The following is a 16409-nucleotide window of genomic DNA, read 5'->3' as shown; positions in this document are numbered from 1 at the left end:
CTGACTTCACTTGCATATCGAACATGGGACATGTCCTCTTCCTCTTCTTTTGTATTGGGACACTGTTCATCAGATAACTTTACATCTACATGAATAGGAACCTTCATCAATGTACTATCTTGCATATTAAATTGGGACATTGTTCATCAGATAACTTTACACCTACAGGAAGAGGAACCTTCTTTGATGCATTATCCTGCATATTAAACCTCTGCAGTATTGTCTCGACATACTTCCTCTAGTTTAACCAGAGCTTCCTCTTTGCCTGATCTCGCTTAATTTCCATGCCCAAAATATAGTTTTTAGCACCAAGATCTTTCATGTCGAATTTGGAGGACAATTGGGTCTTCAAATCCTCGATAATTTCATTGTCATTTCCAACCAGCAACATATCATCCACATACAAGACCAGATAAATAACATGATCACCTATTAATTTAAAATACACACAGTGATTTGATTTGCTTCTGGTGAAGCCAATTCCCTATATATAAGTATCAAATTTCTAATACCACATCCTTGGTGACTATTTTAATCCATACAGAGACTTTTTTAACTTGTATACCAATTCTTTCTTACCCATCACTGCAAAGCCTTAAGTTTGCTTCATGTATATCTCTTCTTCCAAATCCCCATGAAGAAATGTTGTCTTCACATCCATCTGTTCTACCCCAAAATCAAAAGTAGAAACCATAGATAAAAGTAATCTAATAGAAGCTACCTTAGAAACAGGAGAAAAAATATCACCAAAATCAATTCTTGCTACCAACTGAGCTTTGTATTTCTCCACCTTTCCTTCTACATTCATCTTCTTCTTGAACACCCATTTGCTGCAAATGGGTTGCTTTCCAACCGGCAACTCAACCAAATCCCAAGCCTCATTTTTGTGCAAAGATTCCATTTCATCAACCATGGCCTCTTTCCAGGGTTTTCCATCCTCAGAATCTACTACTTTCTTCATAGTTCTCGGATCATCATCAATAATAGATAAATAAAAATTTAAACAGAAATAAAATGGACTATACCTTTATGGCTGCCTTCTTTCTCAAACTGATCTTCTCACAACCGAAGTTTGTGGCTCTTCATCTTCTAATTCCTCTTTTGTTGTAGAGTTTGATTCTTCCTCCTTTAGCTCAAACTATATCTTCTCAGGTTCCTTTAGTAGAACTTAATGTTTAGTAACATATTTCACCTCTCTGAACACCACATCTTGGTTGTACACAAACTTCTTTTTTACTGGGTTCCAAATCTTATTACCTTTTATACCATCCTTATACCCAATAAATATGCACTTTTTAGATTTACAATACAACTTTGTTCTTTTCTCCTTTGGAACATGTACATATGCATCACATCCAAATGCCCTCAGATGTGAAATAGAAGGTTTCTTACATGTCCATACCTCATGTGGAGTCTTATCCTCCAATGCTAATGAAGGTGATCTGTTGACCAGGTAACATGCAGTCTCCATCGCCTGTGCCCAGAATTCTTGTCCTAACTTGGCACCGCTGATCATGCTTCTTTCCCTTTCCACCAACGTGTTGTTCATTCTTTCTGCAACTCCATTTTTCTCAAGTGTGTATGGAGTAGTCTTATCTCATGTTATAACACACTTCTTACTAAACTCTTCAAATTCCTTCTTGCAAAACTCTCCACCATTATTTGTCCTCAGCACCTTTACCTTTTTCTCTATCTAGTTTTCCACTAGAGCATTAAATTCTTTAAACATGTCAAAGACATTAGATTTCTTCTTGAGGAAATATATCCATGTATTCCTTGAGAAGTCATCTATAAATGATACATAGTACAAAGACTTACCCAGTGATGGAACCAACACAAGTCCAAACACATCACTTTGCACAAGCTCTAATATATGTTTCACCCTCTTACCACTAGAGGGGAAACTCACCCGATTCTGCTTCCCATATACACAATTTTCACATAAATCAAAATCCAAAGTGCTTTTAGACATACCTTGTTGTTGGGAAAAGTATCCAATACGGAATGACCCTATCCCACTCTAAGGGTGATAGTACCTCAGCAACAATCAAAGCAAAGCTATCTAAGGTTTCTTCTTTATGAAAGTAAAATAGGGGAAAAAGGGATCCACTAACCGATGTCTTTCGTTAATGGTTGATCCAATCTTCTCTCCTTGCTGCTTTCCCCTAGCTCCTTGCTCTTTCACCGGCCCAGCTACACCAAGATCCTGCAAAATGGCAAGAGAGGGAAACTACAAGAAGCATACATTCATAATTGATTCAAGGATTAGAATAAATCAAATACACAAGCATAACAATACATCATTGAAACACATGCATATAGAAGAACCTCAAATGCTTTATTAATGGAAGAAGTAAAGTTCAGGAAGTGATACAACCATAAGAGGCCCAATCCAGCATCACCTTCCCAGCAGAAAGAAATCTCCTCTTCACCTCCTTCAAAGCAAATCACCCAATAGTTCTAAACTCAAACCAACAGCAATTCTTTACATTCACAAGATTCCCGCCTCCCTAGACCTCATGAGAGAGATCTATATATAGGAGTTTTGGAGAAAGGATGAGTCAGCTTGAGGCTGGCATGAAGCTGACTAGTGTCCTCTCTCACTTCAGTTATTCTTCAGTTCTTGAGTCCACTTGGAGGTTCTTGCTTCCACTTGGAGATCTAGAACCTCTTACTCATCACCAGTCGAATTCCTTGATCCAAGTGTCATTTTGGAAGCTTCCTGGGCATTGACACCTCAAGGAATGACTGTGCCACATGTCCAAATTCGCCCAGCGCAGGTAGCCTTCTTTGCAGTTGACATTCAACGCAAGTAGACAGTGGAGCAGTTGACATTCAGCGTAGATGCTCAGTGGAGCAGTTGACATGATCCAGAATTGCCTTGTTTTTGAGTGTTTTCAGGTGGAGAACTGTTATTCAGTGTTGTGGTTTGCTGAACTTGTTCCTCTAGGGGTAGGAACAACATGTTTAGGGACTTTGGATCCCTTAGATTATGGACATTTCATGCTTCATGCTGTAAGGCACAAAAATGTCTATAACAGTTGCCCCCTAAAGTATGAGGTCGTTTATCGGGTGAAATGCTTTATCAGGAGGATCCGAAGTTCATTCAATCGCTGAGAGGTGACCTGTAATAAGATACAATACAATACATTATTTTTCATACTGTTTTCATGATCTAGCTGAGGCGGGCATTCCCATGCTCAGCTTTATAAATTTATTTTGGTACATAGAACAGACGATCGTTTGATGGTAGACTGATAATTTTTGGTGAAAATTATCATCCTTTGAATAGGATGATCATCTGCTGCAATGATGTACATGTCAAATGTCTTTATATTTCCTGAATATATATCGCAGCCCAGATGGATGAAACTAGATCCGGGGTCTTCAAACTCGTTCGATCTTCACTCTAAGTACAAGTCGATCCATGTGAGAATTGCGCTGAAGTCGAACATGGAAAGACATCGCTTGATTACCGGTCAATGATGTAAACCGTTAACAAGCACGAGAGGAATCACCAATAATGATAATGACCCTCAAGGTACTGCAGTACAATTCACGTGGTGTGAATAAAGGACTTGGCGTCGAACACCACGCAAAATCTTCTGGTCGAAGGTCATTGATGTATACCTGTCGCCGGAAGTGAGAAACTTGCCATTGAGGCATGCAAGCTTCAAAGTACTGAGGGGGGGTGTTCCTAGATCAAATTCTTGGATAATGAGCTGAAGTCGACAAGAAGCGATCCGTCAAAGGAGGGCCTTAATGAATCCCACATCAGTGACACGGAACGGAGCTAATGACTTTAATGGAGGTGAAAACAATCATTGAAATATGATTCAGGGTGGCGGCCATGAAAGGATGAAAGATGATGTATGGTAGTGGATGGGACACGGTTGACTCTTTCTGAACAACATCTCTTGAACATATAACGACACTGATGCGATGGATCGGTAGCATTACCCCAAATGCGGATGGTTTGGCGAGACCATGGTGATGAGACCGGTGAATGAAACAACCCAACCCGATGTGGTACGGAGGAAAAGTGTCATGTTCAAGAGCGACTTGCTACCATTAAAGCTTTGAGGTTCTCCCAATTTTTCCCCAGTCATTTCTGACCAGTACCTCTTTATTTTTGTCAAGCTTGAGGAGGATAACATATGCTTGTTCTATAACCTGCCCTTCGGGCAAGCCCATCGCTATGTTTTAACGAGCCTAGCGATAGGGAAACTCGTTCTCGTCTAAAGACAAGTTTGTCGCTATTTAATCATTTTAACGAGTCTAACGACAAGGAAAACTCGGCCCTTTTCATTTTTAGAGAGTCTGAAAAGGTACATAAAGTTAACTCCAAAATTCCTTTTTCGTCATCTAATCCCTTAAGTCCGAAAAAGTATAAAACAATACAGAAGGGATGAGTTTTCGATAACTTTAACGAGCCGAATAAAACAAGCGCTCGACCTTTTTGTGCAATAATCCCTCAGGTCCAAAAAGATTAAAATCTAGAGGAGGGATAGCTCTTCCGGTCATTTTAACGAGCTGGAAGGCCAAAACTCGGCAATCTTTTCATATTTTACGAGTCAGATGAAAAGAGCTTAAAGAAGACTCGTCTTTTGAGGAACGAGTGATAAACAGGGATAGCAACTGATTCCAGGTACAGGTTGGAATTTTCCAATCACGGCAGTGTCACAAGGATGGCTAGGTGAAATCACTCTTCGCAGCTGTTCCTCAAAATGGGTAAACAATCATATGGAGGTGAACGATCGGCCAAATGAAAGTGGAGGTGGCAGGTGCAAACACGACCAAGGCTTTTATGGCTAATAAATTTACGATCACAGCGATTATTTACCGGGATAGGTTCATTTTTTATTTAAAAATGAGCTTAAACTCTGGAGGAAACATTGCTCACTGTTTTTATTTATTTTTTAACGAGCATGAAGACCGCGTTAAAACTGCTCGGATCTTGCGTTTATTTTTTAACGAGCATGAACTTTATGCTAAAACTGCTCGAATTACCAGTCATAAGATAAGAAATGTCCCCTGTGAGATCTCTATTTTTTAAGGAGTTTCATCTTCACTAAGCTTTACTCCATATCCTTTCTTTATGCAAGTTTGGAAATGGCTAATCCTACGAGTTTAAAGGCTTAGACCTACAGGTTTAAAGGGAGGACCTAAAAATTTAAAAAATAAATAGTCGCCCCTTGCTTGCACTCCAAAAGGTTGCATGCCCCCAGGTATAAGGTACGATTTCAAAGTTACCCCTCAATTTGCAGATAAAACATTTGTTTTACCGGGAGAGGCCTACCTCTTTCAGGTTACCCAAAGATCGTCCTGTTATTTTTTCAACAGAACACTTCCTCGGCAATGTCTACCGAAATAGACAAGGGTGAATGACCTTTGTCAAACACGTAACTTTGACAAAAGAATCCTATTCCAGAACAACCCCTCTTCCATCCACAGACGGGGTACGGACTAGTCATATTCTCTCGCAGAAATTCTACCTTATACCCAGGGTTTTTTCTGCCCGAAGCAGACCAGGATGCATGCCCCCTGGGTTCCAGTCCCATCTTTCCGAATCACTCGCACTCATCGGGAAGGAGGACTGGGGGTGGAGACATTTCTTGATTGAATAGACCATTCAGGGTTGGTATGTGACTATTTGCGATGTGTGATCCCGGAAATGAAAGTTGGTCTACGAGCTTGACCATCCTTCCTTCGTGTGGAAAACACATTACTCTAAAGAGTGAGGAGACTATTGCTCCCATGCAATATATATAGTCTCGTCCAAGGAGTAGGTTATAATCCAAGGGTCCTTGAACGACCATCACGTTCATTTGAACTGTCTTCCCTTTCAATGTAACAGGCACATTGGGGAGGATCCCTAATGGTCGACTGGTTCCTTTATCGAAACCCGAGAGATTTCTTATCTCAGCAAAAGCGCCGGGGAACCCAGTGCTTTCCAAGCAACAGAGGAAAGGATACTCACAGATGCCCCTTCATCAACGATAGTTCCAGCCATTACCATTCTGTATATTTGGACTATAATCTTGAATGGTATACTGGCTGGTAACCGGGGTTTGCCTAGTTGGTTCCAATCAAAGGACACAACCAGGTTGCTTGGTGGTGGGACCGAATACACAGCCGGATATGACCCTGACGATGTTCCTTCCTGCGATAAAGGAATGGGCACATTGCCCTAATGCTCATCAGAGTCGGTGTTGATGAAAAGAATCTGGATGGTGTCATCCTTATTCTCTTCGGTGAGGGTGTCATTTGAAGATGAATCTTCAGTGACGGTGTCATTTGAAGATGAAATTTCTGAAGGGAGAACTGGGTCAACTGCCGTTTCGACCTTTGGACTTTCGTCCGGTCTGGATTCAGTAGGTTCATTTTCAATGACTGACACTTCAGCTGACCACTTGAGCGGGCCAGTTGTATTCTCAACCAACGAAGGACTTGGCACGAGTTTTTTGTATCCAGGAGGAAGTCTCAACGGTGAAACCGGACGATCTTCCAAAACTCTCTTCTCTTCGTCTAAGAAGGGACAACGGTGGATGGCGTGATCGCCTTCACACAGTCTGCAGGGGAATCTTGCTCCCCCTCTTTGTCTTGAACCTTCACTTTCGTTGGTTGACGGTAAGCATTCAACATGGCTATCAGAGGTTGATGCTCCCGAACTGTGCAAACGAGGGGACCAGTCCCTTAGTATCGGGGGAATACAGGGGCAATCTCTATGGAAGTGGTCTCCTCTACAAATGACACATGGCGATTTAGGCCCGGTCTGTGCTGTGTGTGGATTTTTGTCAGATGTCTTTTGCTTGCCCCCAGTCGCCTTAGGCTCTTTCTTCTTCTTCTCCCTCTTCTTCTTCTCCTTCTTCTCCATGGGAGCTTGGCTTTTGCCGGCTCTACCTTGCGAAGATGAAGGATTGGAGGAAGAGTTATAGGAAGTAGAAGGCTGGTGGGCAGCTCTAGACTGATCTAACTGTTGACTCGACTGTTCAGGAACCATGGTGTTCTGAACTACATTGGTTGAGAATAGCCAAATTGGTAGGCCAATTGTCAGTCCTGGAAGCGACAATGTGGCCATGTGGGGCGCACCAACTTCTCCCCAAGAGGAGAAAGGACTAGGATTTCCATCATGTGGAATTCCTTGGTTGGTTCGTTCCATGTTCTCGACCTACAGATCAACGCAGGAATAGGAGGTGATTATGTTCTGTTTAAAATAAATTTTATAACGACGCTTTAGACACAACTTGCTTTTTCACTTTTTAAGAGTCGAGAAAAAGCTAAAGATGACTCTAGTCTCCTTCGATGTTTTAACGAGCCCGAAGTGACAAATGCTCGGATGGACTTTTTCAGTTATAGAGTTTGAAAAAGGCCAAAAGAAACTACTCTGGAGTTCTAGGCAGAGGGTGTGCCAAACTTTTCGCAAAACCACAGAATACGTTTTACGGTACGGGTGGTCGATCTTCGTGAATGTTGTGTTCACTGCATTGCGATCAGTAGGGCGGCCGACACGGCTTCCTATGGATAAAGGCTTTGTTCCTATAGGGGTCTCCCAATATATACGCGACGGTACGTGGGAGCACAAGTCCGTATTGATACTTATCGCTTCACCATGGAGGAATCACCCAACCACTCAACGCTAAGATATCACGTTTAACGACGCCGGAACACGTCTCCAGCTTAGACCTCTATGTGATTGCGTTATGTTTCAAAACGTTGTTATGTAAATTCAATTTATTTTAGGTTGATCTTGTTTAGCATTTTGCCTTTATGGATCACCACGAGATGTATGGTACAACTCCTAAATGCAGTCTAAAGATGATAAGCAAGCTTTTTCAATCTTTTCAACTTATGAAAATCTTAACTACTGAGGGAAAAGAAAGACATCATCTTTTCACACAGATCATAGAGCACACACTAATGCACTTTTTCCTAAATCAACATGCAAGCTGTCAAAATGCACATGCACAATGCAGGTATTTCTTTTCTCTTTCTTAATGTTGATGTACTACAAAAAGAAAGTTGTTGTATAACTTTGAATTCAATTTCAAGTGAAAGCAAACAAGCTTTTGTCCAAAATCAAAAGACACCTTAAGATTTACTTGTTTCAACACTAGAAATACATAAATTCAAACCATATGACGAAAGCAAAAGCTCAATCAGCTATGAACAGCAAACAAACTAACTATTAAGATCAAAACGACACTTATCACAGGTCTAGATCTAAGAGGCCACAGCAATACTAGTTCACTTTCGTTATGGGAAACTGCAAATGATATAAGAAATACACAAAGAACAAACACAGTTTCTTTATACAACCGAGGCAGAATAGTGGCAAAGAAAAGTGGTTTCAGATAGGTACATTGACTGATAACAGGCTGCAAAAACAGGGATGAAAACAGGGCAACAGAAAGCAGAGAACCCCAGTTGCACAAGGCCACACTGGTTCAGCGCAGGTAGAACACTGTCAGTTTGACATTCAGCGCAGGTAGCCCCTTCGGGACCTGCGATGAAATGTAGACTGCCTTCACAGTGCCTGCAATGAAGAGAGAAACTTTCGTTTTTCTCAGGTTCTGGGTCACAGATTGCTCAAAAATCAACAGTTTTTGGCCAAATCAAAGCTATCAATCAAGTACACACTAAAGGATGAAAAGGAGGATGAAAAGCTATCACTAAGAGCTATTCAGAGTCCTTGTGGATCAGCTCTTCAAATCATAAACATGCCCAGAAACTGAGCTAGAGTAGCTGCCCTCTAGTTTGCATTTGAAGGATCCAAATGCAGTTCGATTCGGTACTCCCTGTGTTTAGGAAATGAATAGCAAAAACACAAACAACCAACAAGATACGATCCCCAGTGGAGTCGCCAATTTGTTGTTGGGAAACGTATCCAATACGGAATGACCCTATCCCAAGGGTGATAGTACCTCAGCAACAATCAAAGCAAAGCTATCTAAGGTTTCTTCTTTATGAAAGTAAAATAGGGGAGAAAGGGATCCACTAACCGATGTCTTTCGCTAATGGTTGATCCAATCTTCTCTCCTTGCTGCTTGCCCCTAGCTCCTTGCTCTTTCACTGGCCCAGCTACATCAAGATCCTGCAAAATGGCAAGAGAGGGAAACTACAAGAAGCATACATTCATAATTGATTCAAGGATTAGAATAAATCAAATACACAAGCATAACAATACATCATTGAAACACATGCATATAGAAGAACCTCAAATGCTTTATTAATGGAATAAGTAAAGTTCAGGAAGTGATACAACCATAAGAGGCCCAATCCACCATCACCTTCCCAGCAGAAAGAAATCTCCTCTTCACCTCCTTCAAAGCAAATCACCCAATAGTTCTAAACTCAAACCAACAGCAATTCTTTACATTCACAAGATTCCCGCCTCCCTAGACCTCATGAGAGAGATCTATATATAGGAGTTTTGGAGAAAGGATGAGTCAGCTTGAGGCTGGCATGAAGCTAACTAGTGTCCTCTCTCACTTCAGTTATTCTTCAGTTCTTGAGTCCACTTGGAGGTTCTTGCTTCCACTTGGAGATCTAGAACCTCTTACTCATCACCAGTCGAATTCCTTGATCCAAGTGTCATTTTGGAAGCTTCCTGGGCATTGACACCTCGAGGAATGACTGTGCCACATGTCCAAATTTGCCCAGCGCAGGTAGCCTTCTTTGCAGTTGACATTCAACGCAGGTAGACAGTGGAGCAGTTGACATTCAGCGCAGATGCTCAGTGGAGTAGTTGACATGATCCAGAATTGCCTTGTTTTTGAGTGTTTTCAGGTGGAGAACTATTATTCAGTGCTGTGGTTTGCTGACCTTGTTCCTCTAGGGGTAGGAACAACATGTTTAGGGACTTTGGATCCCTTAGATTATGGAAATTTCATGCTTCATGCTGTAAGGCACAAAAATGTCTATAACATACCTTATACCATATCTTTACCATGAAGTATTTGAATTCCCTTCTCTCCAATATGTCCAAGCCTTTGATGCCATAGCATGGTCTTTTCTCCAAAGACCACTAGATTTTCTGCTCCACTTTGAGGAACCACAGAACTGTTCCACCCGTTAATAACATTGCTACCTTGTAGCTTGTACATAGTTCCAATCTGAACTCCCCACATCAATACTAGTTCTCCTCAAACCATCTTTCATGTATCTTTCTCGAACGCTTTTTTTACACCTGCATCATCTAGCTTGCTTACATAGATCCTATTTCTAGCCAATGTAGAAATATGCAGAACACCCAGAAGTGTTCTAATCCTTCCACCTTGCAACTTCAACTTGACTTTTCAATGTGTTATAGCTCCAAATCTCACTCTTATGGTTTGTGATGCTGCACTCATGGCCTAGGGCAACCCCTCCTTCCAGACCTGGTCATAAAATTTAAAAAACAGTGTTTTATCCCTTATACGCGACATTGCCCTGAGTTAAACGCGCGTACACGCGGGTCTGTGTATACCCAACCCGCGTGTATGTATTAAAACACTTAAAAAATAAATAATTCCTTATTTTCGGGCGGAGATCGCGGGTTTTACCTGCTGATCACCTGTTAGTGCCCGTGGCCCAACTGTTCCCAACCAACTCCTAACTAAAAAACTACTTTGGAGATGGTATAAAAAGACATCAAAGGGAAGGCCTAAGGAGAGAGAGGAAAGAGAGCAAGATTATTATGCTGAGATTTTCCCCTTAGACCAGGTCTGAAGTCCTTGGTGCTTTCTGCACTTCCCCCATTTTGCATAGGAGACCCTTGTTTCCATGTGTATTGGTGATCATTCATCCTTTATATCACCATTGAGTAAGACTTGGAAGGAGCTCTTGTTGGAGGCTTGAGGCTGGAACGAATCCGGGAGGAAGCTTTGCTTGGAGCCTGCTGAAGGTGTTTCAGGTGAAATCTTTCCGTTATATGTACTTTACTTGCCTTTATATAAAGAAACACGTCTTGGTTCCCAAAACAATATTTCTTTATGCTTATGAGATTCTTGTTTTGAATTCTTATGCAAGTAGTTACTTAAAGATTTTTATAACTAACTTTATAGCATGAAGATGGTTTATGTATAAGTATTTGTCCATGTACTGTTGTATTCTTTGATTTGTTTTTTTACAGGTCAAAGGAGAAGAAGGGAACTCCAAGAAGGGTTTGGACCCTAAAGGCCTTCTCGAACATAGGACCTTAGGTACGTACCCTCAACATTAGAATTTGCTTACAGTAAAGATAATGGCTGTGTGTGTGTTTCTTTGAATAAGCAATTTTCAATCTGGTAGAGTCTTAACCCAAAGGACCCTAGGGGTACTTTCCCCTCAACCAGAATTGGCGACTCTGCTGGGGAACAACACTCTTGTTGTTCCTAGTTTGGGTAGTCTTCAAGCCAATCAAGGCTCATCCCCTCTATTTGCTCGCTCTGACTGTCTGATCTGTTCTTGAACTCTAAGCTTTTCCAGTTTTTTCAGTCGGTATTTTTTATTTTTCTTGAAAATCTTTAGATACGCTGTTTTTCTGGATTAAAGAAGCGTATATACGCAAGTTGAACTAAGTGAACCCGCGTATACACAGGTTTCCTCAGTTACAGTCGCGTGTACACGCATTCTGCACATCACTACAGGCGCGTATATTATATAATTTTCAAGATTTGTAAATTTTCTTCTTGCTGAATGTTTGTCTGGAGGTTTGGGTCAGTTTGAAGCAGTCATTTTCCAGTAACAGTCCTCTGTTTAACAGGGGGCATCTTGTTCTGAACTCTCTCTAGTTATAAGGAGTATTAGTCTTGTTTTCGTTGATTGCAAGCGTCATTGTTCTTTGACACACAAGATTTCTGGTTAAGAATCTTGACTGCTCTGTTTTGGCAGAGTAGGAAGATTGGATTCAATCTTTGTGTTCATTTTGTTTTGATGACCCTTTTGTTTGCTTAACGAAACCATTTTTGTGACCATTTTCTCCTTCGTTTCGGGAAAGTTGTTTAATACCATTTTCTTGAAACTTGTCTTTTGATCTTTTGGACTTACATTGCTGCTTTTGATTGTCGAGAGCGATTTCAAACGCATTTATTTTTGTTGGGTTTTCATCATTTGAAAGGTGTCAATTCACAAAAGTGTTTGGTTGCCTATTCATCAATCATTGGTGTCAGTATTTTTGAGAGCATTTTTTGAAAAAGACTTCTTGGTTTGATTGAAAGAAAATCTTTTGAAAGTTTTGAGTTTCGCTTTCTTAAACTTGCTTTTCATTTGATTTCCTTTTTTGCGAAGTGAAAGTGCTTTGTGTTTATCTTAGAACTTGTTTTTATTGTTTGGACGAAATGATTGGTAACACATCATCTTCTATCTAAGCATTTGAGTGGCAAGACAAATTTGATAAGGCAGCAACTTTCCTTCTTTGTTTGTAGAGTAGTCTTTAAATCTTGCATCCACATATAGTTCTTGCATTAGGATAGATTTGCATCTCTTTTTAGGCATATATAGTTTTGTTAGTTTTTGTGAGTGTGGAGTCTCAAAAGAAAAGGAAAATTTGCTTATATTAGAAGTACCTCTGAACCTCATAGAAATTGCTCTTCATCGAAAACAAAAAGTGCATGTGCATGTAGCTAAGTTTTATTAATTTCTTTTGCGTCCATAAAAACACCACAAGTTTCATCTCCATTACCTTGTGACTTAAAGAACAGCCTAATAAAATCAAGCGCTAATTAAAATCCACTAGAACTTTTTGTTTTAGTCAGTTACACCAACAAGTTTAGGATTTTAGGGCCTTGGATTAGGCGAGTGGAGAGTTAACTCTTCAAGGCCACATAAAACGTCAAACATAAGAGTCTGAATAACGAGAGAAAATCCAATAGCGTTAGGAAGACCAGGAAAGCTCCGGATCTGGGAGTTAAGCACGAGGGTATGTGAAGACAGGGAAGAGAGATACCCCCTCTCCTACTTGTCCAAACTTACCTCACGACTGTTCCACCTGGCTTCTGCGACGAGTTGGTACCCATAGTTGCCTCTCCTAGGGATCTACACAGGTGGCTGCGGAGGGGAATCCCGTGGCACCTGAGGTCGACGTTGCATCACTCTCGACAGTACTACTGGAGGGCACCCTTGCGAAGCTTGGGGGCTTGCACCGGCGCAGGTTGTTGTTAGGAGGTCAGCGTAACTTCCTCTGATACCCTCGCTGATAGGACTGGGCCCTCATCATCCCAGACTATCTTCGGAAGGCCCTGTATTTCACTTTCTCGTATTTTGGTGTCCGATCCTAATCACCTGGAGCGGAAATACATGGAAGTTGTTTGACTGGCTGTATCTTTAGGGACTTTATAGTGTGTGCTCTGTGCTCTTAGTTGGCCTAGCTTTTAATCTTTTTAGTCTTTAGTTAGATCATAACAAAAAATTCAAAGTGGCTGACCGATCTCCAAGACGGTCTCGAAGACTTCGTGGTCTCTCGCCACCAAGTTTAGAGCCTTCTCCTAGAAGGCGCAGAGGGAATACCACCGGCGGGCTTCGTCCTACGCCGGTTGATGCATCGGGGATTGATCCTCCTCTCGGGGACATTAGCGGCCAAGCAAGGCCTGGCACTTCTGAGCAAGAGAGGGACAGTCCAGTCCTTTCTCGAGTTCGATTTCAAGCGGAGAATAACGTAGAGGTAGAAGAATTTTCAAAGTCATTAGTGGCTCCAAATTCTCCACTACCATCTAGTCATCCAGACGTATTGCAATATGTTGGGACTCCGTCACATAGACCATCAAGTCCAGGTTACGCTACGCGCTTACCATTCATGACCACTACTGGAAGCATGGCTTCTACGAGTGCTATGACTATGCAAACCCCTACATCGGTGCAAGGGGGAGGAACCATTTCCATCCCCTCTGCTTCCTTGTTCGGATCTTTTGCTAGCACATCTTTAGTGGGCTCTACCTCCATTCCGTCCACGAGTGGAAATGCCCAAACCAATGCTTTTGGTACTGGACTCTTCCCTTTTGGCACCCAATCACAGGGTATTCCATCGGTTCCGTTTAGTGCCGCTACGTCCATGATGGGCGGATTGGCTTCATTCCAGGGTTTTCCTTTCGGAAGTGGTCATATACCACATTCCAGCCCAACAGTAGGATCCATGCCTTTTTCTTCTATAGGACAAAGCATCAATCCTTTCCAAGGTTGGAATAACCCCGGGGTTAGTAGCACGGGAACTGGGAATTCGTTTATCGGCCAACAAGGGAATAGGCCGTACACCACGGTTAGCATGTTTCAAAGTATTCCTCCCCTTGCTTTGGCTTGGAATCCATATCAGGGGTTATCGACTCCCTACAATCCTTCTGGAGGAAACTTTGCCGGTTATGGAGGTTATACGGCAGGAGTTGGTCAAACTCCGAATTTTGCTGGACCACAAGGTTTGCCTTTGGGTTCAGCTGGTTCTACTGGTCACTTCGGGCAGCCTGGTGCCTTCCAAATCCCAGGACAATCTTTTCAGAACTTTGGGAGTTCTGCCCAGTCTTGGTGGAATCCCCAAGGTCCTCCTAGGCTTCCGTTTCTGGCAACGTTAAACTTGCCAGATCTCACTAAGTTAACAAATGACCCAATCAGGTATAATCCGGCCTGGCCTCCGGTCCCAACCAAACTCCCTTCGGACATACCAAAATTCGAAGGGAAGAGTGGTGAAGACCCTGGCGACCACGTAACCACATTCCATTTGTGGTGCTCGTCCAACTCCCTTATCGATGACTCGATTAGGTTGAGACTCTTTCAGCGCACCTTGACTGGTAATGCGGCTAAATGGTATATAGAGTTGCCAGGGGGCAGCTTTACATCGTTCGCTCACTTAGCCAATATCTTCTTAAATCACTTTCAGTTGCCTGTCCGCTATGACGCCGGAACTGAACTTCTGGCCACCTTTCGTCAGGATAAGGCTACTCACATTTCCGATCACATTCAAGAATGGAAACGGAGAAAGAGGCTCATTAAAGCCGAAATCCCTCCGGAATACCGTCTCGAGTGGTTTTTGAAGTCTTTACAACCCGAGATCTCCAAAGATGTCTCCATGTCTGGGGTCTATTCTGAGGAGCAAGCCATTTTTAGGGCCCAGCAATTAGAATTGATCTACTCTCAGTCTGGGATCCTACAAAAGTACTTGCCAGATGCTCCTGGATCTAAGGTTGATTTAGCTAAGCCGAAGCCAGGTCCACACGCGGATGGTATCGTTGGGTCAGTAGACACAACTACAGTGAACTTGTTGAATCAATTGCAGCAGTTGTCTTTGCAAACTGCTTCTAACAACCAAGTCACATTGTCTAATCCTCCCGCTTCCCAAACTTCTTCAATTAATGTCATCCAATCCGATAACCCCAAAGGAAATCAAAGTTCCAATGGGAAAAAGAAAGGACGTGGTAAGAAGAAGAACTCGGATGGGAAGCCCGATGCAAATAAATCCGGCAACAATGCTGGTGGTGGTAAAGGTGAGTCGAGAAAGAAAGTTAAGTTTCCTTGCAAGTTATGCAGTGGAGACCATCTAACTCATCTCTGCCCTAGGATTGAAGACGCTCAGCGCTTGTTAGGACAACAAGGGACTTCTAGTCCACAAGCTGTGTTAACTAACCCGTTTCCCCAAGGGCAGCAACTTCTTGCTGGTGCGAGTTCGAACCATGGGACCTCCTCAGGGGGCAACCAGGAAGGGGAAAAAGCATCAAATGTTTTTATGATGGGTTCAAATGTCCATGTGACTACTCGGTCACGTGATTATGGTGAAGCTGAAACATCTAAGGATAAAATTGTTCCCGGAGGTACTGACCTTCATATTGAGCGACCCCCTGTTGAGACTATACCTCGGATACCGAAAGGTTCCGCCAAACGCGCGATGATTAACCCTAATGCTAGGGCCGCCCAGAATTACTCTATTGTGGAGGATCTGGCTCAAAGCCCGTGTGTTATGTCTGCTTTAGAGGTTCTCCAGTCATGTTCGGCTCAGAGAAGTGCTTTACTCTCCGCAATTGGGGCAGTTGATCCGGCTAACTCTTTAGTGCTCACTTTTGACATGTTAAATGTCAAAAAGCGACTCCCTCATCATATGGCTTTTCAGATAAAGTCTACATACCGGAAAATCAATATTTTTCACACCGTTATAGATGAAGGAGCTTCCACATGTGTTATGTCGATGTCATGTTGGAAGGCTATTGGCTCACCTTCGGCTGTTCCTTCACCAACCGTCTTCACTGCATTTGATGGTCATTCTCACAAGCCGCATGGGATTATCCCGGACTTTCCTATATGTGTTGAAGGGAAGGTCGTTAATATCGAAGTTGAAGTCGTAGATGCTAACCTAGACTATAATCTCCTATTAGGAAGGAACTGGGTATACGAAATGGAAGCCGTCGTATCGACTCTGTTTCATGTCATTTGCTTTCCTCATGAGGGGAAAATCATTAAGGTTGATCAATTGG

The sequence above is a fragment of the Pinus tabuliformis genome, chromosome 9 (assembly GCF_031772625.1).
Source record: "Pinus tabuliformis cultivar Carrire ecotype Pingquan chromosome 9, CPIR1, whole genome shotgun sequence".
NCBI classification, from domain to species: Eukaryota; Viridiplantae; Streptophyta; class Pinopsida; order Pinales; family Pinaceae; genus Pinus; species Pinus tabuliformis.
Note: the sequence above shows the minus strand (reverse complement) of the source record.